This window comes from Mesocricetus auratus, unplaced genomic scaffold (genome assembly GCF_017639785.1).
Source record: "Mesocricetus auratus isolate SY011 unplaced genomic scaffold, BCM_Maur_2.0 Super-Scaffold_100018, whole genome shotgun sequence".
In the NCBI taxonomy this organism is placed as follows: Eukaryota; Metazoa; Chordata; class Mammalia; order Rodentia; family Cricetidae; genus Mesocricetus; species Mesocricetus auratus.
Window position 1 is genome coordinate 24,432,176 of NW_024429199.1, and position 15,938 is coordinate 24,448,113.

The 15,938-nt window shown below is 43.6% G+C and overlaps 1 long non-coding RNA gene and 1 pseudogene across 2 annotated transcripts; one reads left to right on the forward strand and one right to left on the reverse strand.

The window, feature by feature from the left end:
- Positions 1-2,213: 2,213 nt before the first annotated feature.
- On the forward strand, positions 2,214-12,162 carry LOC121132928. 2 transcript variants are annotated; one of them, XR_005869651.1, is made up of 3 exons: positions 2,415-2,465; positions 3,081-3,147; positions 11,390-12,162. It is a non-coding gene; the product is annotated as an uncharacterized LOC121132928 (long non-coding RNA). The 2 variants fall into 2 exon arrangements; XR_005869650.1 differs by lacking the exon at positions 3,081-3,147 and having other exon boundaries at positions 2,214-2,465.
- On the reverse strand, positions 6,677-7,415 carry LOC110340122 (annotated as a pseudogene).
- Positions 12,163-15,938: the final 3,776 nt, after the last annotated feature.

Consider the following 15,938-nt stretch of genomic DNA (forward strand, 5'->3'; position numbering starts at 1 on the left):
CCCTGCCTGAGGCTCCACCCTGGCCTGAGGCTCTACAGGCAGTTCCTGGTTAATGGAGCAAAGAGAGACGTTTTCTTCAGTGGTGTAGTCGATGTAAGGTGTCCATGATCATCTGAGTAACCTCATACCCAGGGTCCTATAAACAGCCCTAATTAGACTCATTGTTTACAGAAATGTTTAAGAAGTAGAGGGTCGACTAGAAAGTAGGATAGAGAGGGAGGATAATGAGGGTGAATATAATCAAAATACATTGTATACATTCATGAAAATGTCATAATGAAACCCATTACTAAGCATTAATATAAAATTTAAATTACTTTCAGCTCCTATCTTATTTTATGGTTCTTTAGTTGTGGGGAAAGTGCGTTCCACATCAAAATTCAAGTGAATAGGATTAAAAGTGAATGTTATTTTGTTTGGAAGTGACATATAATGATTTCTGTTCTCATGCCTTTAGGAACATAAGTGAAAACATCTTGTGTGGTAGTCTGTTTGCTGAATGCCTCAGCACGTTGTCTCTAACAAAATGAGTTTAAGAAGAGTGACTTTCAGAATGCTGAACTTAAGCTTTCTGGAACTTTCTTCTGCTTCATTTTAGACTCTAACACTTTCTGCTTTGGTTCGTTTTATAATTCCTTTCTTTACATCTATTTATATATTTGTATCTACGATTGTTTTCCCTGCATGCATGTGTACCACTTGTGTGCCTGGTTCCTGGAGAAGTCAGAAGATAGGGAAGGATCCCTTGGACCCAGAGTTGTAAGACACCATGTGGGAACCGGGAACTGAACCTGGGTTGTCCACAGGGGCACCAAGTGCTCTAAACCTCTAAGCCATTGCTCTAGTCCCCTGTTTCATTCTTTTTAAAAGTTTATATGGGAAGAGGATTTTTTTCTGCTTTCTGAAAGATTTTACAGTGTTTGGTAGTGACTTAGACTACCAATGCTCTGCGACACTCTCTTCTCAGCTGCATGACCTGGGGGAGTCACTTAAGCTCTCTGTGCTTGTGTTTCCTCACGAATAAGATGAACACCCTTAAATTAACTTAGCAAATACTAGCCAGGGTCATTACTGTTATTACCACTGTTATTATTTCTTTCTTAAGGCAAATCTGAAAGTGTCTTGAATATTGTATAGAAAGAATATCAATATCTAAGACATGTACTGTTTTCACTTAATAACTTCACAACAGAACACAAATGAAATGTCTTAATTTTTACAAAGGTTTTCAAATTTTTTCACCTATTGGAATCACTCCAAGACATATGTGAACTTGACTGTGGTTTCATGTTCCAACTTATTTTTTGAAGGGACATATTTATTTTGAATTTTCACAGTTTTCAATAGACCGGGTTCATTATGATAATAGAATTTGACAAAAGTAATTGTAGTGAAATAAAAATAAATATGCTCTGGAAATGCCGCGTAGACCTTCTTCAGAAAAGTTCCTAGGACGCGGATGAGAAGAGCTGAGCGTCTGTGTGGTCCTGGGTCTGATACTCCCTCAGATTGCCCTGCCCTCCTCTCCCATCCGGCGTCTAACCCCACATCTCTGCACACCACAGCTTATTCTGAGGACTCACGGACAACGCCGTATACATTTATCTGTCTTTTCTCAGCTTTTGACAGAGTTCCTCAGTGATAACCCCATAGGTATCGAAAGGCCCAAAAACTAGCAGGGCGTGGTGACACTCATCCGCAGTCTGTGCATCCCGCATTCTGAAGCAGAAGGATCTAAGCAAATTGGACGCCAGCATGTGTTACTGAGCGAGACCCAGCCTCGAAACGTCAGCAAAACAGAACGACACAAAACAAAAAGGTCCAAGGGTAAAGGAAGGTCCTTGCAAGTCTCAGAAAGTTCTGGAAGTGGGGGCAGTGGTTCCTCTCATCTGCATCCCTGTCTTTCTATGCTGTGTAATTCACAACACGTGGTGCGGTTCGGATCATAACCCCTAGAGACAAGCCGATCTCCAGATGTTTCTGCCTTAACCCACTCAAACCCAGTTCTCTGGGTATTTTATTTTTACATCTTTTTCTTGTCCGACTCCTCCTCTTGCTGAATCACTGCGGTCACTTTTCTTGTGAGCATCTTCTTTTATGATAATCGCAGAGGGCTCCCGTAGCACCTGAATCCCCAGGCAGCCCGCCCTCCCCCAACTCACCACCTTGTCTTCTTCCTGTCAGGCATCTGCAGACTTCCTGTCTCCTCACGATGGTCCTTAATAGATAATGTCGCCTTTCCTCTCACTGACCGGGGTCAAAACTAGCAGAAAAGCCTCTTTCTTGTTTTCGTCCTCACTTCTTATATTCAATCCACAGACAACCAATCAGCTCTCCATTAAAGAGAACCTTCGAGATTTCCTTCCGGCTCACTCTCAAGCGACCTTGTAACACCACCACCTCCTTCCGGTCATCGTCTCTTTAGGAACCATGAAGTTGTCATCCAGTTGACCTCTTGAAAACATGTAAGCCAGATCATGACCCTTCTGCCATCAGCCCTTAGCGCGGTTCCCAGGCTGCCAGGAACTCTCTTCCATGCCTCATTTTCCTTGCCTTCTGACTTCCCAAACGTTTTCAAAACCTTCCAGACTTTTCGCTCACTGTTGTGTCCACCCCGTATTCTGTCCACTCGGGTGCAGTCCATCCATCCCCACTCAAATGCGATTCCCATGGAGAAGTCCCTCATCCACAATAAGCCAACTTCTTCATCTGACCCCAGTCCTGTCCCCCGAAGCAACTTGATGTTCACTGTGGGTGGTCCAGTCCCTCCGTCTAATCACCCCTTGACACTTCACTCTTACACAAACTTCATCAAGTCAAGGTCATCTTTGTCACTTTACCTCCACAGTCTCCGCACCCCAAATAGTGCCAATCAACAACCAAACCTTACTGACTTTGTGCTGTGCAAAGATCACTGACTAAATGAAACATTAAGGTCCTCATTGACTTTTTCTTAGATTTTACACTGAAAGTAACAGTTCACTTTCAGTACTTCCCAGGTGATATGTGTTGTATAGAGGACTTTGCGTTATTGGCCTCCTCTGACTGTGACTAAATGCTTGCAATAATCCACCTTACAGGTCACAAGTCTTGGGCTGTGGTCCCTTGGGCCCCATTGCTTTGGGCTGTGGCGCAGAGGATGCCAGGGTAAGATAGCTCTCTTCATCTCTTGGCAGCTAGAAAGTAAAAAAATAGAAGGGGCCCAGGTTTTTTTGTTTTGTTTTGTTTTGTTTTTCAAGACAGGGTTTCTCTGTATTGTTTTCGAGGCTGTCCTGGAACTCACTCTGTAGACTAGGCTGGCCTCGAACTCACAGAGATCTGCCTGCCTCTGCCTCCTGAGTGCTGGGATTAAAGGCGTGCGCCACCAACGCCCAGCTAGGGCCCAGGTTTTAACATTCCCTTCAAGGTATGTCTGCAGTGACCAGACTAATCCCACTAGGCCCTTATTCCCAAAGGTCTCACAGTCTCCAAACAGTGCTCCAACCTGGGGGGCCAGCCTTTACTACAAAGTGGTGTGGGAGGTTATTCAAGGTCCAGACCATGGCATTCTTAAAGCACATTATCTCATTTGAGTCTCATGGTAATTTTAAAGGAACTCTATGGGTACTTTTCAACTGTTGGAGATGTTAGTTATCTATTAGTATTCAGAATTTTAAAAATTGCTGATGTAGATGGCCTTATATTGTTGCATTTCTCAAACAAGCCTTTTCTCTTGGATGAAACTGGCTTTAGCCAGTCTGACCATTTGAAATAGGTTATTGGAAGGAAAAAACTTTCCCCCAGTGTTGAAAGGTAGAAGTTAAAGGTGTCCCCACCAAGGTTAGTGCCAGGAGAATATGAATGGAAGTCTTGGGTTCGCTGATGCCACACAAACAGCTTTCAATGGACTGTCAAGGCAGCACTAGGTGATCTGTTTTTATAAGCTCAGAGACCTTGCATTTTGAGTACACTGGATGTATACTACTCTAGTAAGAATAGAATAGGTGATCTCTTGAAGTGAAGTGAAGAGCCTTAGAACAAGAATTTTTAAAAGTGTGATTAGCTATGTCCATGAATTCCTATATCCCACATTCCTACATCACACAAGGGCAAATGTTCCTGCATTTCTTAAGCAAACCATGTAACATGAATATGACTCATTTTAAGAATTAAAAGTGTGTGTGTGTGTGTGTGTGTGTGAGAAAGAGAGAGAGAGAGAGAGAGAGAGAGAGAGAGAGAGAGAGAGAGAGAGAGAGAGAGAGAGAGAGAGAGAGAAGTGTTAGGGATCACCACCACCGGATCTCTTACACATGGCAGGCAAGTGTTCTACCAAACTGATTAATTGTGAGGCTAGAGAGATGAGTCATCCTTTAAGAACACTTGGTTGTTCTTACAGAGGACCTGATTTCAGTTCCCAGTACCTACATGGTGACTTACAACTACCCGTAACTCCAGTTTCAGGGGATTCAATGTCCTCTTCTGATCTCTTCAGGTATTCAAGAGCACCAGGCACATACACGCAAAAGGGCAACACACACACACGCGCGCACACACACACACACACACACACACCAAATGTGTTGAAAATAAAAGTTCTCTATAAAGATCATGTTATAGCTAAAAGTCTTCCACCAACATGTGCATCTTGGAAGCTTTGTATCAGAAATGAGGGAAGGCTTTCAATATGTCTAGCTAGACACTGGAGAGTTGATATAGGCTATTGAGAAGTGGGACCCTCCTGGACATGTTGCTTCAGAGTTACCTTTGAACATGGCCTGGCCATACTGTGTAAGCTTAGTGTCTTGAAGTCATCAGAGAGTGGATCAGGGAGGCTTCTGATCAGGAACCTTTACCAGCTTGTGGCAGCACCTAAAACTCCCTCGGAGGCTGTAGAGGTGGAAGCCACCAGACACTCTCAAGAAAGACACACCCTTTCTGCTTATTCCTCTCTCTTATCCATGTATATTTTGGTTTGCAGGTTCCCCCACCATGCCCTTGGCAATATATGCTCATCCTGTGTCAATTTCTTAGGAATTCCTTAAGATTTATGTCCCATGGTGGCACACAAAACTCGGCACAGCCAAGTTTCTTTAGCTACTTTGTTATCTCTTTTCTGTTGTGTTGATAGTAAGTGACAGGAAAATGAACTAAGTATTTTTGCCGAAGAGGTAAGAAACAAAACAAAACAAAACCACCAAAGATTTCTAATGAGATTCATTCATATGTCTAGCATTGTGACATAGATCTTCATTAGATTTTATAGGTTAAATATGTTAAGTATGCCTTCTGTATTAATTAATGCATACAAAGTGCATACATATAACTGAATTATTAACATCGATCTGGTTGTTTATTCTTTGCCTGCATCTGGGCTACCTGGAACTGACACTGACCCTTGGTCAGTCCCCAGGATGTGGTTCTAGCATGCTCTTTATGCTAGGGATGGGTGATTTTGCTGGTTATACCTAAAGCAATGGGCCACACCATGCCAGGCTCTCAGGTTGTATTGCAATACATGAGCATTAAGTTTAACAGCATGAGTGTGTTTCATGGTCCAGTTATGAGTTTCAGTTACCGTGACTGGTTGGGTAGCAGAGTATGTCTTCATGGTCAATGCCCCACGAAAGCCACTGATCCTGACATTTGAGCAGATTTCTCTGGGAATAAACAGTTTCCATGTGTTAAGAGCACTGGCTATTTTTCTAGAAGACATGGATTCAGTTCCCAGCACCCACATGTTAGCTCGAAGTCATTTGTAGCTCCAGTTCCAGGGAATCTAAAGCTCTCTTTTGGCCTCCCAGGGCACCAAGGCATGCACGTGGTACCCAGACGTATATGCAAACAAAACACCCACACATATAAAATAAACCAATACAATTAAAAACAATTGAAAAAGAAGAGAGTTTGAAAGTTCTTGTATACTGTTAGCAATTGTATGCCAAAATCCTGCCAGGCAGGACTGCCAGGCAACCCAATAGGAGGAAAAGACTCTGCAGGCCCCAGGGTTGCCCCTTCAGTCTCTGTGAACCCATGTGTTCCCTGCTTAGTTGATTCAATGGCCATGTTCTCCTAGTGTCCTCTGTTACTTCTGACTCCTACAATCTTTCTTTCATCCCCTTTTCTGGGGGTTTCTCCAGGGGTGGATGGGACGGGATGGAGATCTCCAATTTAGACTCTCTCTCCACATAATGTCTGGCGTGGGTCTTTGCATCAACTCCCATCTGCTGTCAGAGGAAGCCTCTCTGATGGAGACTGGACAAGTCACTGATCTATGAGTATAGCAGAATATTATCACGAACCCTTCCTTCCTTCTCCCTCCCTCCCTCCCTCCCTCCCTCCCTCCCTTCCTTCCTTCTCCCTCCCTTCTCCCTCCCTCCCTTCTCCCTCCCTCCCTCCCTTCCTTCCTTCCTTCCTTCCTTCTCCCTTCCTTCCTTCTTTCCTTCATTTCTTTCCATCATCTTTGGTTCTACCCTAGATCTCTGGGCTGTCCAGTCCCAGGTTGCTGACTGTCCAGGAAATGTAGGGCATGGGCTCCCTCTCATGGCATGGACCTCAAGATACAAAGACAGTTTCCAACAGTAATACTGTATTGTTTCATTCATTATTTTTTTTCTGAGATTCGAGGTCTGATTATTTATTTGTTACTCTTAAAGAATTGTTTTTGATAATTATTCTTAAAGAATTAATTCCTAAGGGATTATTTTGATTCAGACTTAGCAATTCTCAGAGCAGACAGCCTGTGTTTCTCAGCCGTCTGTTCCTGGCATGTTTCTTTGGCTTCTTTTAGTCTCCTGGCCAGAAGCTTAGCACATTCTGCAGCCTCCCCCTTGTTTTTCTTAGTGTGTTGTTTCTTTAGAGCAGTACATTGACATGGTGTTGCAGGTCATGTGGAGTAACAAGATGCTTTGGTCCTAAGCATCTCACCTTCTTTGTTTAAGGACTGTGTGACAGCATATCAATGGGCATCGTCTTCTTTAGAGAGGTTGAAAACCTTTCAGATTCTGCTAGCTCTTTTAGGCCCCAGTCTAGGAATATTGTTGTATTTATTGAATGATCGATTGATTGCTTATCTATCTATCTATTTATTTACTTATTTTATGAAACCCCAAATCAAGAACACTTGGATTGGTATCCACGATGCATCTATGAATGGACTTGTACTTCCTTGTCTCCATTTCTTGGTTTGTAACAAGAATGTTCCACATTCAATATGAGGGTTGCTCTGCCGTAGATCAAGATGTCTTGCTTCATGAGAAAACCTTGCTTGTCCTTCCCACCACTGATTTGGACCACATAACCCTTCCACTCTTCACTGGAACATCAGCAGCTGCTGTTGTGGCCATGTGCTTCTCATAGGAAGTATGAAAACTGAGTTCATCATCCACTTCAATGAGTTTCTGACAGCCAGTGCCCGGGAGGGAGATATCCAGCTCCATCTTGACAGCCGGCAGTCTAGGAGACATCACAGAAAAAGAGCTGCTGTTTAATTGACAAAGTCACATGCCTGATTTAGAACACTGTTTGTTGAGTTTGCATCATCCAGATTTGGTCACTGAGCTCTGTGGAATCCAGTTCCGCATGAAGGCAAAGGGAAACATTCTGATCCACCAGTCCCTTGAAGTTTCCATTTGCTGAAATTAGTAGCTGAAATACTTCAATTTTTGCTAGTTTGAAAGGATGGCAGTTGGTGAGTCTCATCACCTAGGTTTCTCTTTTGGGTGGATCCCACAGTGGATCTGGGGGCTTCTAAAGCTGAAGTTACTCATTAGAAGGCATCAGGAATGATGGACAGTCTATGACTAAACATCCTGGGAGGTTTGGTTAGCCTTTGTATTGCTGCAAACCAACTGGCCTGTAAAATGACCAGATTACTACTCTGCAAGACAAAGGAGCCATATGCAATATCCCAGGAGACAGGAGGCTGCCTGGAGATGGATCCTGTGTGGGCAAGTTTTAAGGGTATGTGACTTCAGCGGCCATTTTGGATGTGCTAGCCCTGTTGAGTCTCCAGAGAACTCTTCAGGCCCAGCAATCACCCGGCAGGAGGGATTTGCCTAAAGAACGAACCAGGTGATGCTCTTCATCACCCACAGAACTGAGACTCATCAAGTTGTTGGGATAGAGATAGCAAAAAACATTTTTTTGTTTGTTTTGGTTTTTCGAGACAGGGTTTCTGTTGCTTTGGAGCCTATCCTGGAACTAGCTCTTGTAGATCAGGCTGGTCTCAATCTCACAGAGATATGCCTGCCTCTGCCTCCCAAGTGCTGGGATTAAAGGTGTGCACCACCACTGCCCAGCTGCAAAACTCGTTTTTAAAAGTATGGCAATAGATAAGACTCTAAGCTCAATAGCTTGTCCATATAAAATGGCTTTGAGGAGTCCCATCATTGCAATACCTTATAGTTGCACTGGTTATTTTAATATTGCTTGACCAGCAAGGCCATTGTGACCAAGTTTTCCCCTACTGCGTCCCATTGTCTGCTCCATGTTTACCATATTCCCAATGGTGACTCTACTGCATTCGTTCAGGGACTTCTTTGGACTATAATCTACCTAACATATCACCATCAATTTAATTTCCCTAAGGCCAAGTTCTGATCTTGTCATCCATACCTCAAAGTTATTTAATGAGTTTCCAGACTTAGGAAAGCAACTCGAAAATGTAGCTGAACATCAGAATCAACTGGAGGGGTTTAAAAATTCATCTTTTAGAAATTCTAATGCCCCAGCTCCACTCCAATTTAATTAAATAAGAAGTGTGGACTGGCAAAGAGTGGGTGGAATAAGAGGCAGGCATCAGTAGTTTTTCATTCTTTCTGGACAAGGCCAATGTGAAGCCAAGGTTGGGATGCTAGCACAGGAAGAGCAGTTAATTACTGGACCATTAACCCTGTCTGTATCTCTCTGTGGGTGACTATGGAAGCCTGTATCTGCTTTCCTTCTATCTCAAGCCGGGAGATGATTGGGGATTGGGCCCAGATATACCCTCTTTCTCTAAAGGCCATAGAGAAGCTGGGAGTGATGGCCTACACCTATAATCCAATCCACACACTCAGGAAATGGAGGCAGGAGAATCAGTTCAAGGTCATCTTCTACTATACTGTGAGTTCCAAGCTATCCTGGGCAACATGTGATTCGGTCACCAACTAACATAAACAAACAAGAGGAACCACAAATGGGCACAGGACTTAACTCTCACTTTCTGATGACCTCTAACCTACGCTAATTAGAAACAACATGATTCAATCAAAATAAAATGCTTCTTGATTGAGGCAATATAATTAGCAGCGAATCGGGAACAAATATAAAAGTGACAGACATTATAGTCAACACTGATGCCCTTACTTTCAGAAATTGAGGTAGAACTAGATGCTTATAATTTCCCTGGCTCACTGTCTATACATCACTGGAGCATCCCCCCCCCCCTGTAAGACAAGGCCTTTTTTTCCACTTCCTAGGGAAATGGTTCTGTCTCAGAAGATCCACCATGGCAGGTAACTTACCTAGGACTACATCCTCAGAGAGGAGGGTAGGGTTTGCTTCAAACTATACTCAGAAGTACACTCAATAATTACTGGATAAATAAGAATATACAATTTCTGGTTAATAACTTGAGGTCCCACACTCCCACATACTCCCTTCCTTTCCTCGTCATTCATACATAAAAAGTCACCCATCTTCAAACCCCAGGTGGAGCTGGTCACTCTCTTACCATCAATGCTCTCACTGCCACTGATGTTCCTGTGAAACATGGGCCTGTGTTAGAGCATACACCCTTATGGCCTGATTGGAATTATTACTCTATAGGCCATGGCTAGGTCCCAGCTTTGGGTTCTGCAAGGGAAGCCCTAAAAATGTACCACAAACTGAATGGTTTAGGGAATCAGAAATTAATTCTCATAGATCTGGAGGTTCAGCTTCTGAAACCCAGAAGTGACAGTCCAGGCTTCCTCTGATCTGTAAGGAAGAATTTGCCCCATGCCTGGGAACTGCTTGACTTGTGTCAGCAAAAATCCAATCTTCACATGGCAGTGTTCCTGTGTGTGTGTGTGTGTCTATCTGCAATGTCCCTATGTGTGTGTGTGTGTATCTGCACTGTTCCTTTGTGTGTGTGTGTATCTTCAGTGTTCCTATGTGTGTGTGTATCTGCAATGTTCCTGTGTGTGTGTGTGTGTGTGTGTGCATCTGCACTGTTCCTCTGTGTGTGTGTGTGTGTGTATCTTCAGTGTTCCTATGTGTGTGTGTATCTGCAATGTTCCTCTGTGTGTGTGTGTGTGTGTGTGTATCTGCAATGTCCCTGTGTATGTGTGTATCTTCAATGTTCCTGTGTGTGTGTATGTGTGTATCTGCACTGTTCCTCTGTGTGTGTGTGTGTGTGTATCTTCAGTGTTCCTATGTGTGTGTGTATCTGCAATGTCCCTGTGTGTGGGTGTATCTGCAATGTTCCTGTGTGTGTGTGTATCTGCAATGTTCCTGTGTGTGTGTGTGTGTGTGTGTGTGTGTGTATCTGCACTGTTCCTCTGTGTGTGTGTATCTTCAGTGTTCCTATGTGTGTGTGTGTGTATCTGCAATGTTCCTCTGTGTGTGTATATCTGCACTGTTCCTCTGTGTGTGTGTGTGTGTGTGTGTATCTTCAGTGTTCCTATGTGTGTGTGTGTATCTGCAATGTTCCTCTGTGTGTGTGTGTATCTGCACTGTTCCTTTGTGTGTGTGTGTGTGTGTGTATCTTCAGTGTTCCTATGTGTGTGTGTATATCTGCAATGTTCCTCTCTGTGTGTGTGTGTGTGTATCTGCAATGTTCCTCTGTGTGTGTGTGTGTGTGTGTGTCTTCAGTGTTCCTGGGTTTGTCTGTCTCCATCTGTATTGAGTTATAGGTCTGCCCACTTTAGCATGACTTCAACTAGTTATGTATAAAATCACTCCATTAACTAATAGGGTCCTATTTTTGGTATTAGGTGTTAGAACTTTAGTATATTGCCCTGGGGTGATGCGATTCACCTCACACAGGCTCTAAGGCATATCATAGAGCCATTGTCTTGTTAAGCATCCTAAAGTCCAGAGGGGCTGCCAAAACTTATCCACAGCTCTCTTGGTCCCACTGCTGTGACTAGGCAAACTTTCCCTAAAATGTTTACTCCTATGTGGGACCCCTGCTAACCATCCCATACAGGTGCCATGTGTCTACGTTGAGAAGTAACCTTCGCTTATGGTCTGACTCGAGGGAGCAGCTGTCCTCCTTTTGTGTTTCCAAAGCTGTTGATTTCACTTTGTGTGTTGTTCCACACGCTATGAAGTACCTGCACCCGCCCAATCAAACGTCCCAGCCATGGAACTGCAGGAAATTGCTTATCAACGAGCATAGGGTTCAAGCCAGCCATAACTAGAGATGTTTTTTCCTCTCTCTACATAGGAGTAACGTCCTGGGGCCTTGAGAGAAGACTTGGCTGTTGAGACCATTGGCTGCTCTTCCAGAGGACCTCCGTTCCACTCCCAGCACCCACATGGTGGCTCATAAGCATGTCCTAAAGGATCTGGCGCCCTCTTTTGGTCACCATAGGAACTGCATGAATACAGTGCACAAACATATGTATAGGCAACAAAATAACATGTAAAAACTACATTTAACATTAGAAATCAGAACTATATCTACATATCTGAGAGCAGAGGTCAGGGTTAGAGAAAGACTGGCCTCTTGGCCTCATTTAAAGCCTCTGGACCAAAGCTGTTTGACTACCTCTCTGGGCAGTCATATTTCTGTTTTCTTTGATCTCCCTCCTAGTTAAACTAGTTGTGTTAGGTTTCTAAAGATGATTGAAAGAAAAAAATGAGAATGAATGAGTGAATTCCTGGCAACCTAGGACCACATCTCACCTCCTGCCTTCCCTTATCTACCGCAGGCCTCCTGAAAGGATGCTAAGTTGGTGGTGACCTGACATTTCTGTAAAGAAACTAGTCTCTACTAACTACCCCTAAACCTGCTCTGGTGCTGTAGTCATCAAAAACAGAGTGACGGGAGAATTGTGGACACTAAGAATACTGGGAAAGATGAACAGTCTTTAGAGTAAGCAGAGACTGCCTACATGTCACATGTAAAATTCAAACACAAAATTTCTTGGAAATATTCACTTGGCCTAAGAAGGTTTAATGGGTTTAATAGTAGAAGATAAAATTGATTATGAATTAGCATTTTTTGCTTTTATTTATTTGTTTTTTTTTTCTTTTATGTCACCTTGACTGGCCTGGTATAGACCAGGTTGGCCTCAAATTCACTTCATGCCTTGCCTCCCGAGTGCTGAGATTAAAGGTGTGCACCACCACACCCAGCCTATAAAATCTCTTTTTTAGTCAGGTGGTGGTGGCACACACCTTTAATCCCAGCACTCGGGAGTCAGAGGCAGGTGGATCTCTGTGAGTTCAAGGCCGGGCTGGACCAACAGCCTCCAAAACAATACAGAGAAACCCTGTCTTGCAAAACCAAAAAAAAATCTTTTTTTTAAAATTGTTGTTCATTTAAACTAGGGTTTTGTGTAGCCTTGACGGCCTTGATCTCCAGCCTCATGCCTCCTCCCAAGTGTTTACTACAACAAATGGCTAAGATTGTCATTGAGAAATAAAAATGACACACAAGAACAAATATCTTATTAAAGAGAGTCAATAGCTCAGAAACGTTCCATTTAAAATTATAGCATTTCAGTCATACAAAAAATTCCTCTTCGGACCTCAGGAGAAATCAGAGAATGGGGGAAAAAGAACATGAGAAGCAGGAAATATGAGACCCCAAAGCCGATGTGACAGAAGATACTGCCTGAGCTTTGGAATTAGAATTGAGTTGAACTCTTAGTTCTATGACCTGAAGCCAGCTATTTAATCTTTTGGAGACACTTCTCATCAGCAAAATGCCTTTTATTTTTTTAGGTTATGACAATGAAAGATGAATGCATTTAAAATGTGCATTGTCGTAGCTACATAATTAAAAACAGCGGGCACTGGGGGCTGGAGAGATGACTCAGCAGTTAGGAGCACTTACTTCTCTTGCACAGGACCCAAGTGCGGATCCCAGCATCCGAGTCAGGTGGCTCACAGCTGCCTAACTCCAGCTCCAGGATTCAGGAGGTCGAGGAGATAAAGCAGATTCTAGTCTCTGGCTTCCCCAGCCACCTGCACCGGTGAGCACATGTCCACCCTCAGGCAACACATGTGCACGCAAATCTTTAAAAAGCATTATTTCTTGCAAAGACAGAATGCTCGTATCCAAATATAACAGAATTGACCATTTTAGGTGCTAAGACTTCAGCAGGGAATCGGTGATGACTGCTGAGATCTAAACAAATGAAAGCCTTACATTTATGGAATAAATTAGGTCGCCATGTAACTAACGTCTTAAATTAGTGCAACACGAGTTGACTCAGTGCGGAGGACCGTTAAAGATTCATAGTATACAAGTCATTTCTTTGTGCAATCCCAACACCAGGAGTCACACACAGCAGCTGTCCTTTATCTTTAGAAAGCTGCTTCACACCAAAGCCTGGCATGGGCAGAACTCTGTAACAGATGGCAACATACTTAGTCAACCGGCCTTTCTTTTAGGATGCCCAGATGGGAGACATACAAAAATGAACACTGTGATGACATAGAAGTTGCGAGGTACAGAGGGGATTGCGAAAGCAGAAACCAAGAGGCTTAAAGTCCGGGAGTAGAACGACTTCGGCGTCTCAGAAGTGGCAGGGTAGTCAGTAACCAGAGCAGCAGCAGGTGGAGTCCCTGCTGACGTCAAAGGCTGGGCTGGGTGAGACTGACCAGCTCCTGTGGGGGCATCTTCTGTGCTTTCAGCCTTTGTCACAAAGGTTGCTTGGCCACTCTGCGCCCCCTGGTGGCTTTTTTCTTTCTGGATGCATAACCGTTACAAGGCTGTGGCTGTGGCTGAGCTGTGGCTGTGGCTGTGGCTGTGACTGTATCTCTGTCTCTGTCTCCTCTCTCTTCTTACCGTATCCTGACAACAAACCTAAGAGTAGAGGCTATTTTCAGTGTGCCTCTCTCTGCCTTTAGCATATTGGAAGAGTTGTAGTAATGCATTCTCCAGGGAGAAAGAGAGGCATTTAGGTGAAATGTTGTGTGACATCCACGACTCTTCCCTGTAAACACAGGAGAGCTTCCCCACCAAACCCCAGCTCCACAAAACCACGCCAAGTCCCACCACTCAGGTTTCCCACTGTCCCTAAGCAGTGGTCCTTACTCTGAGTAACAATAACACAGTTTAGTGGCCAACACTCCTAGACTCATGATTTCATTTCGTTTTCATGATTATTTTAAAAAGTTCTAGGGATCACTAACCTCACGCCTAGAGCTCCAGTACTTGGGAAGCAGAGGCAAGAGATTGCTACAGGTTCAAGGCCAGCCTGGTCTACACTGTGACCCCAAGACCCTGTCTCAAAATGACAAGAAATCCAGGGAGTAAAACAACAAGCAGATTCAAGACTGAGTGAGGTATGATTGCACTATTGGGATGTGCCAAGGATGGGTTCCTGTTTCCTAAGCTAGGCAGTCTAGTGAACACTCAGGGATGGAAGGAAACAGAGGAATATCCGGCAAGAGAACCTGGAGGATGGACCAGCCAAATGGTGACAGGACACATCTCAGACCTCTTTTCATAAATTCATCCAGAGGAGTCGCAGAATCTCAGTCCTGAAAATGGACACACATCCCAATTGCCTTCAGGTCTGAGGAGTCTCCAGTCTAATATTGACTCCACCTTCTTCAGCTGTCAGAATTATTTTCATTGTAAATTTTGAGATACTGCTTAGCTAACAAATCAATGAAACATAGTCTTCTTTATGACTAGCCCAGAACATCATATTTGGGGAAAAATCCCTTTTAGAAGTGTCCTGTAAGTTTAAGTGATCTAAGCTTGGCCCTTATTGAATGAAGTACAGATTAATCAGAGCTGAGTTTCTTAAGCGTTTCAGTGCATGTTTCTTCAGACTGAATGGATGAGGCTGTTGCATTTTCAGTAAGGGGGTTGCTTAGCCAGCGGGGGTTGCCACAAGCAAAGTACTTCAGACTAAATAGCTTATGAGCATCAGGCACATATATTTCTTAGTTCTAGAGTCTAGAAGTCTGAGACTGGGGTGCCAACATGGGTAGGTCCTGATGACAACTTCTTCAGGGTTCACATATTTCTTGTACCCTCCAAGTGTGTGTGTGTGGCGGGTAAACTAGTGCCTTTCCTACAGGGGATACTCGTTCCATTCATGAAGGCTTTCCTTTCATAAGCCAATTACCTCCTAAATGACCCATCACTAGATGTCATCACACTAAAGAGTACATTTCAAGATATGAATGGGGGGGTGAAAACATCAGACCAAAGCAGAGGTGATGATACTGTTACCAACTTGTCTTCCATAGGAGATTGCAACCAGATGCAAGCACATCTGGCTATATGCAACATTTACTTGTGCCTCCTTGAACTCACCCTACATTTACAAAGACAAAGTTTCAAAGGGTTTAAATAACAGGTTGAAATAAAAAGGATGATTTTACAAGAGGCTAAGCAAGTTTCATGTAAGGAAAGCAGAGGCTGGGGAGGTGGTTGTTGGTGTGCTTGATCATTTGTCCATTTCCGTAGAATCACAAGTCACTGCCTATGTCTGTCTCACAAAGTAAAACGCTGAAGCAGCTCCTTTCACCACGACTCTTTACTCTGATGCCCCAGCTGTTACCACAGAATTCCTTTCTCTCTTCAGTAAACCAAACCCATCCTGTGGATTGCCCAAAGGTAAACTTTCCTACCATACTAATTTTATCATCATGGCTCTGCTCAAGAACTCTCAGAGCTTCCTATGACATCAAAGGACTTCTAGGTTCACCCTTTGAATACCTTTGCAAGTTTTCCCCTGGTTATCTAGCCCATAGCTCCCAGTGCTCTCATGGCTCTCATATGGGCAGTTTTCTTTTCTTTTTTC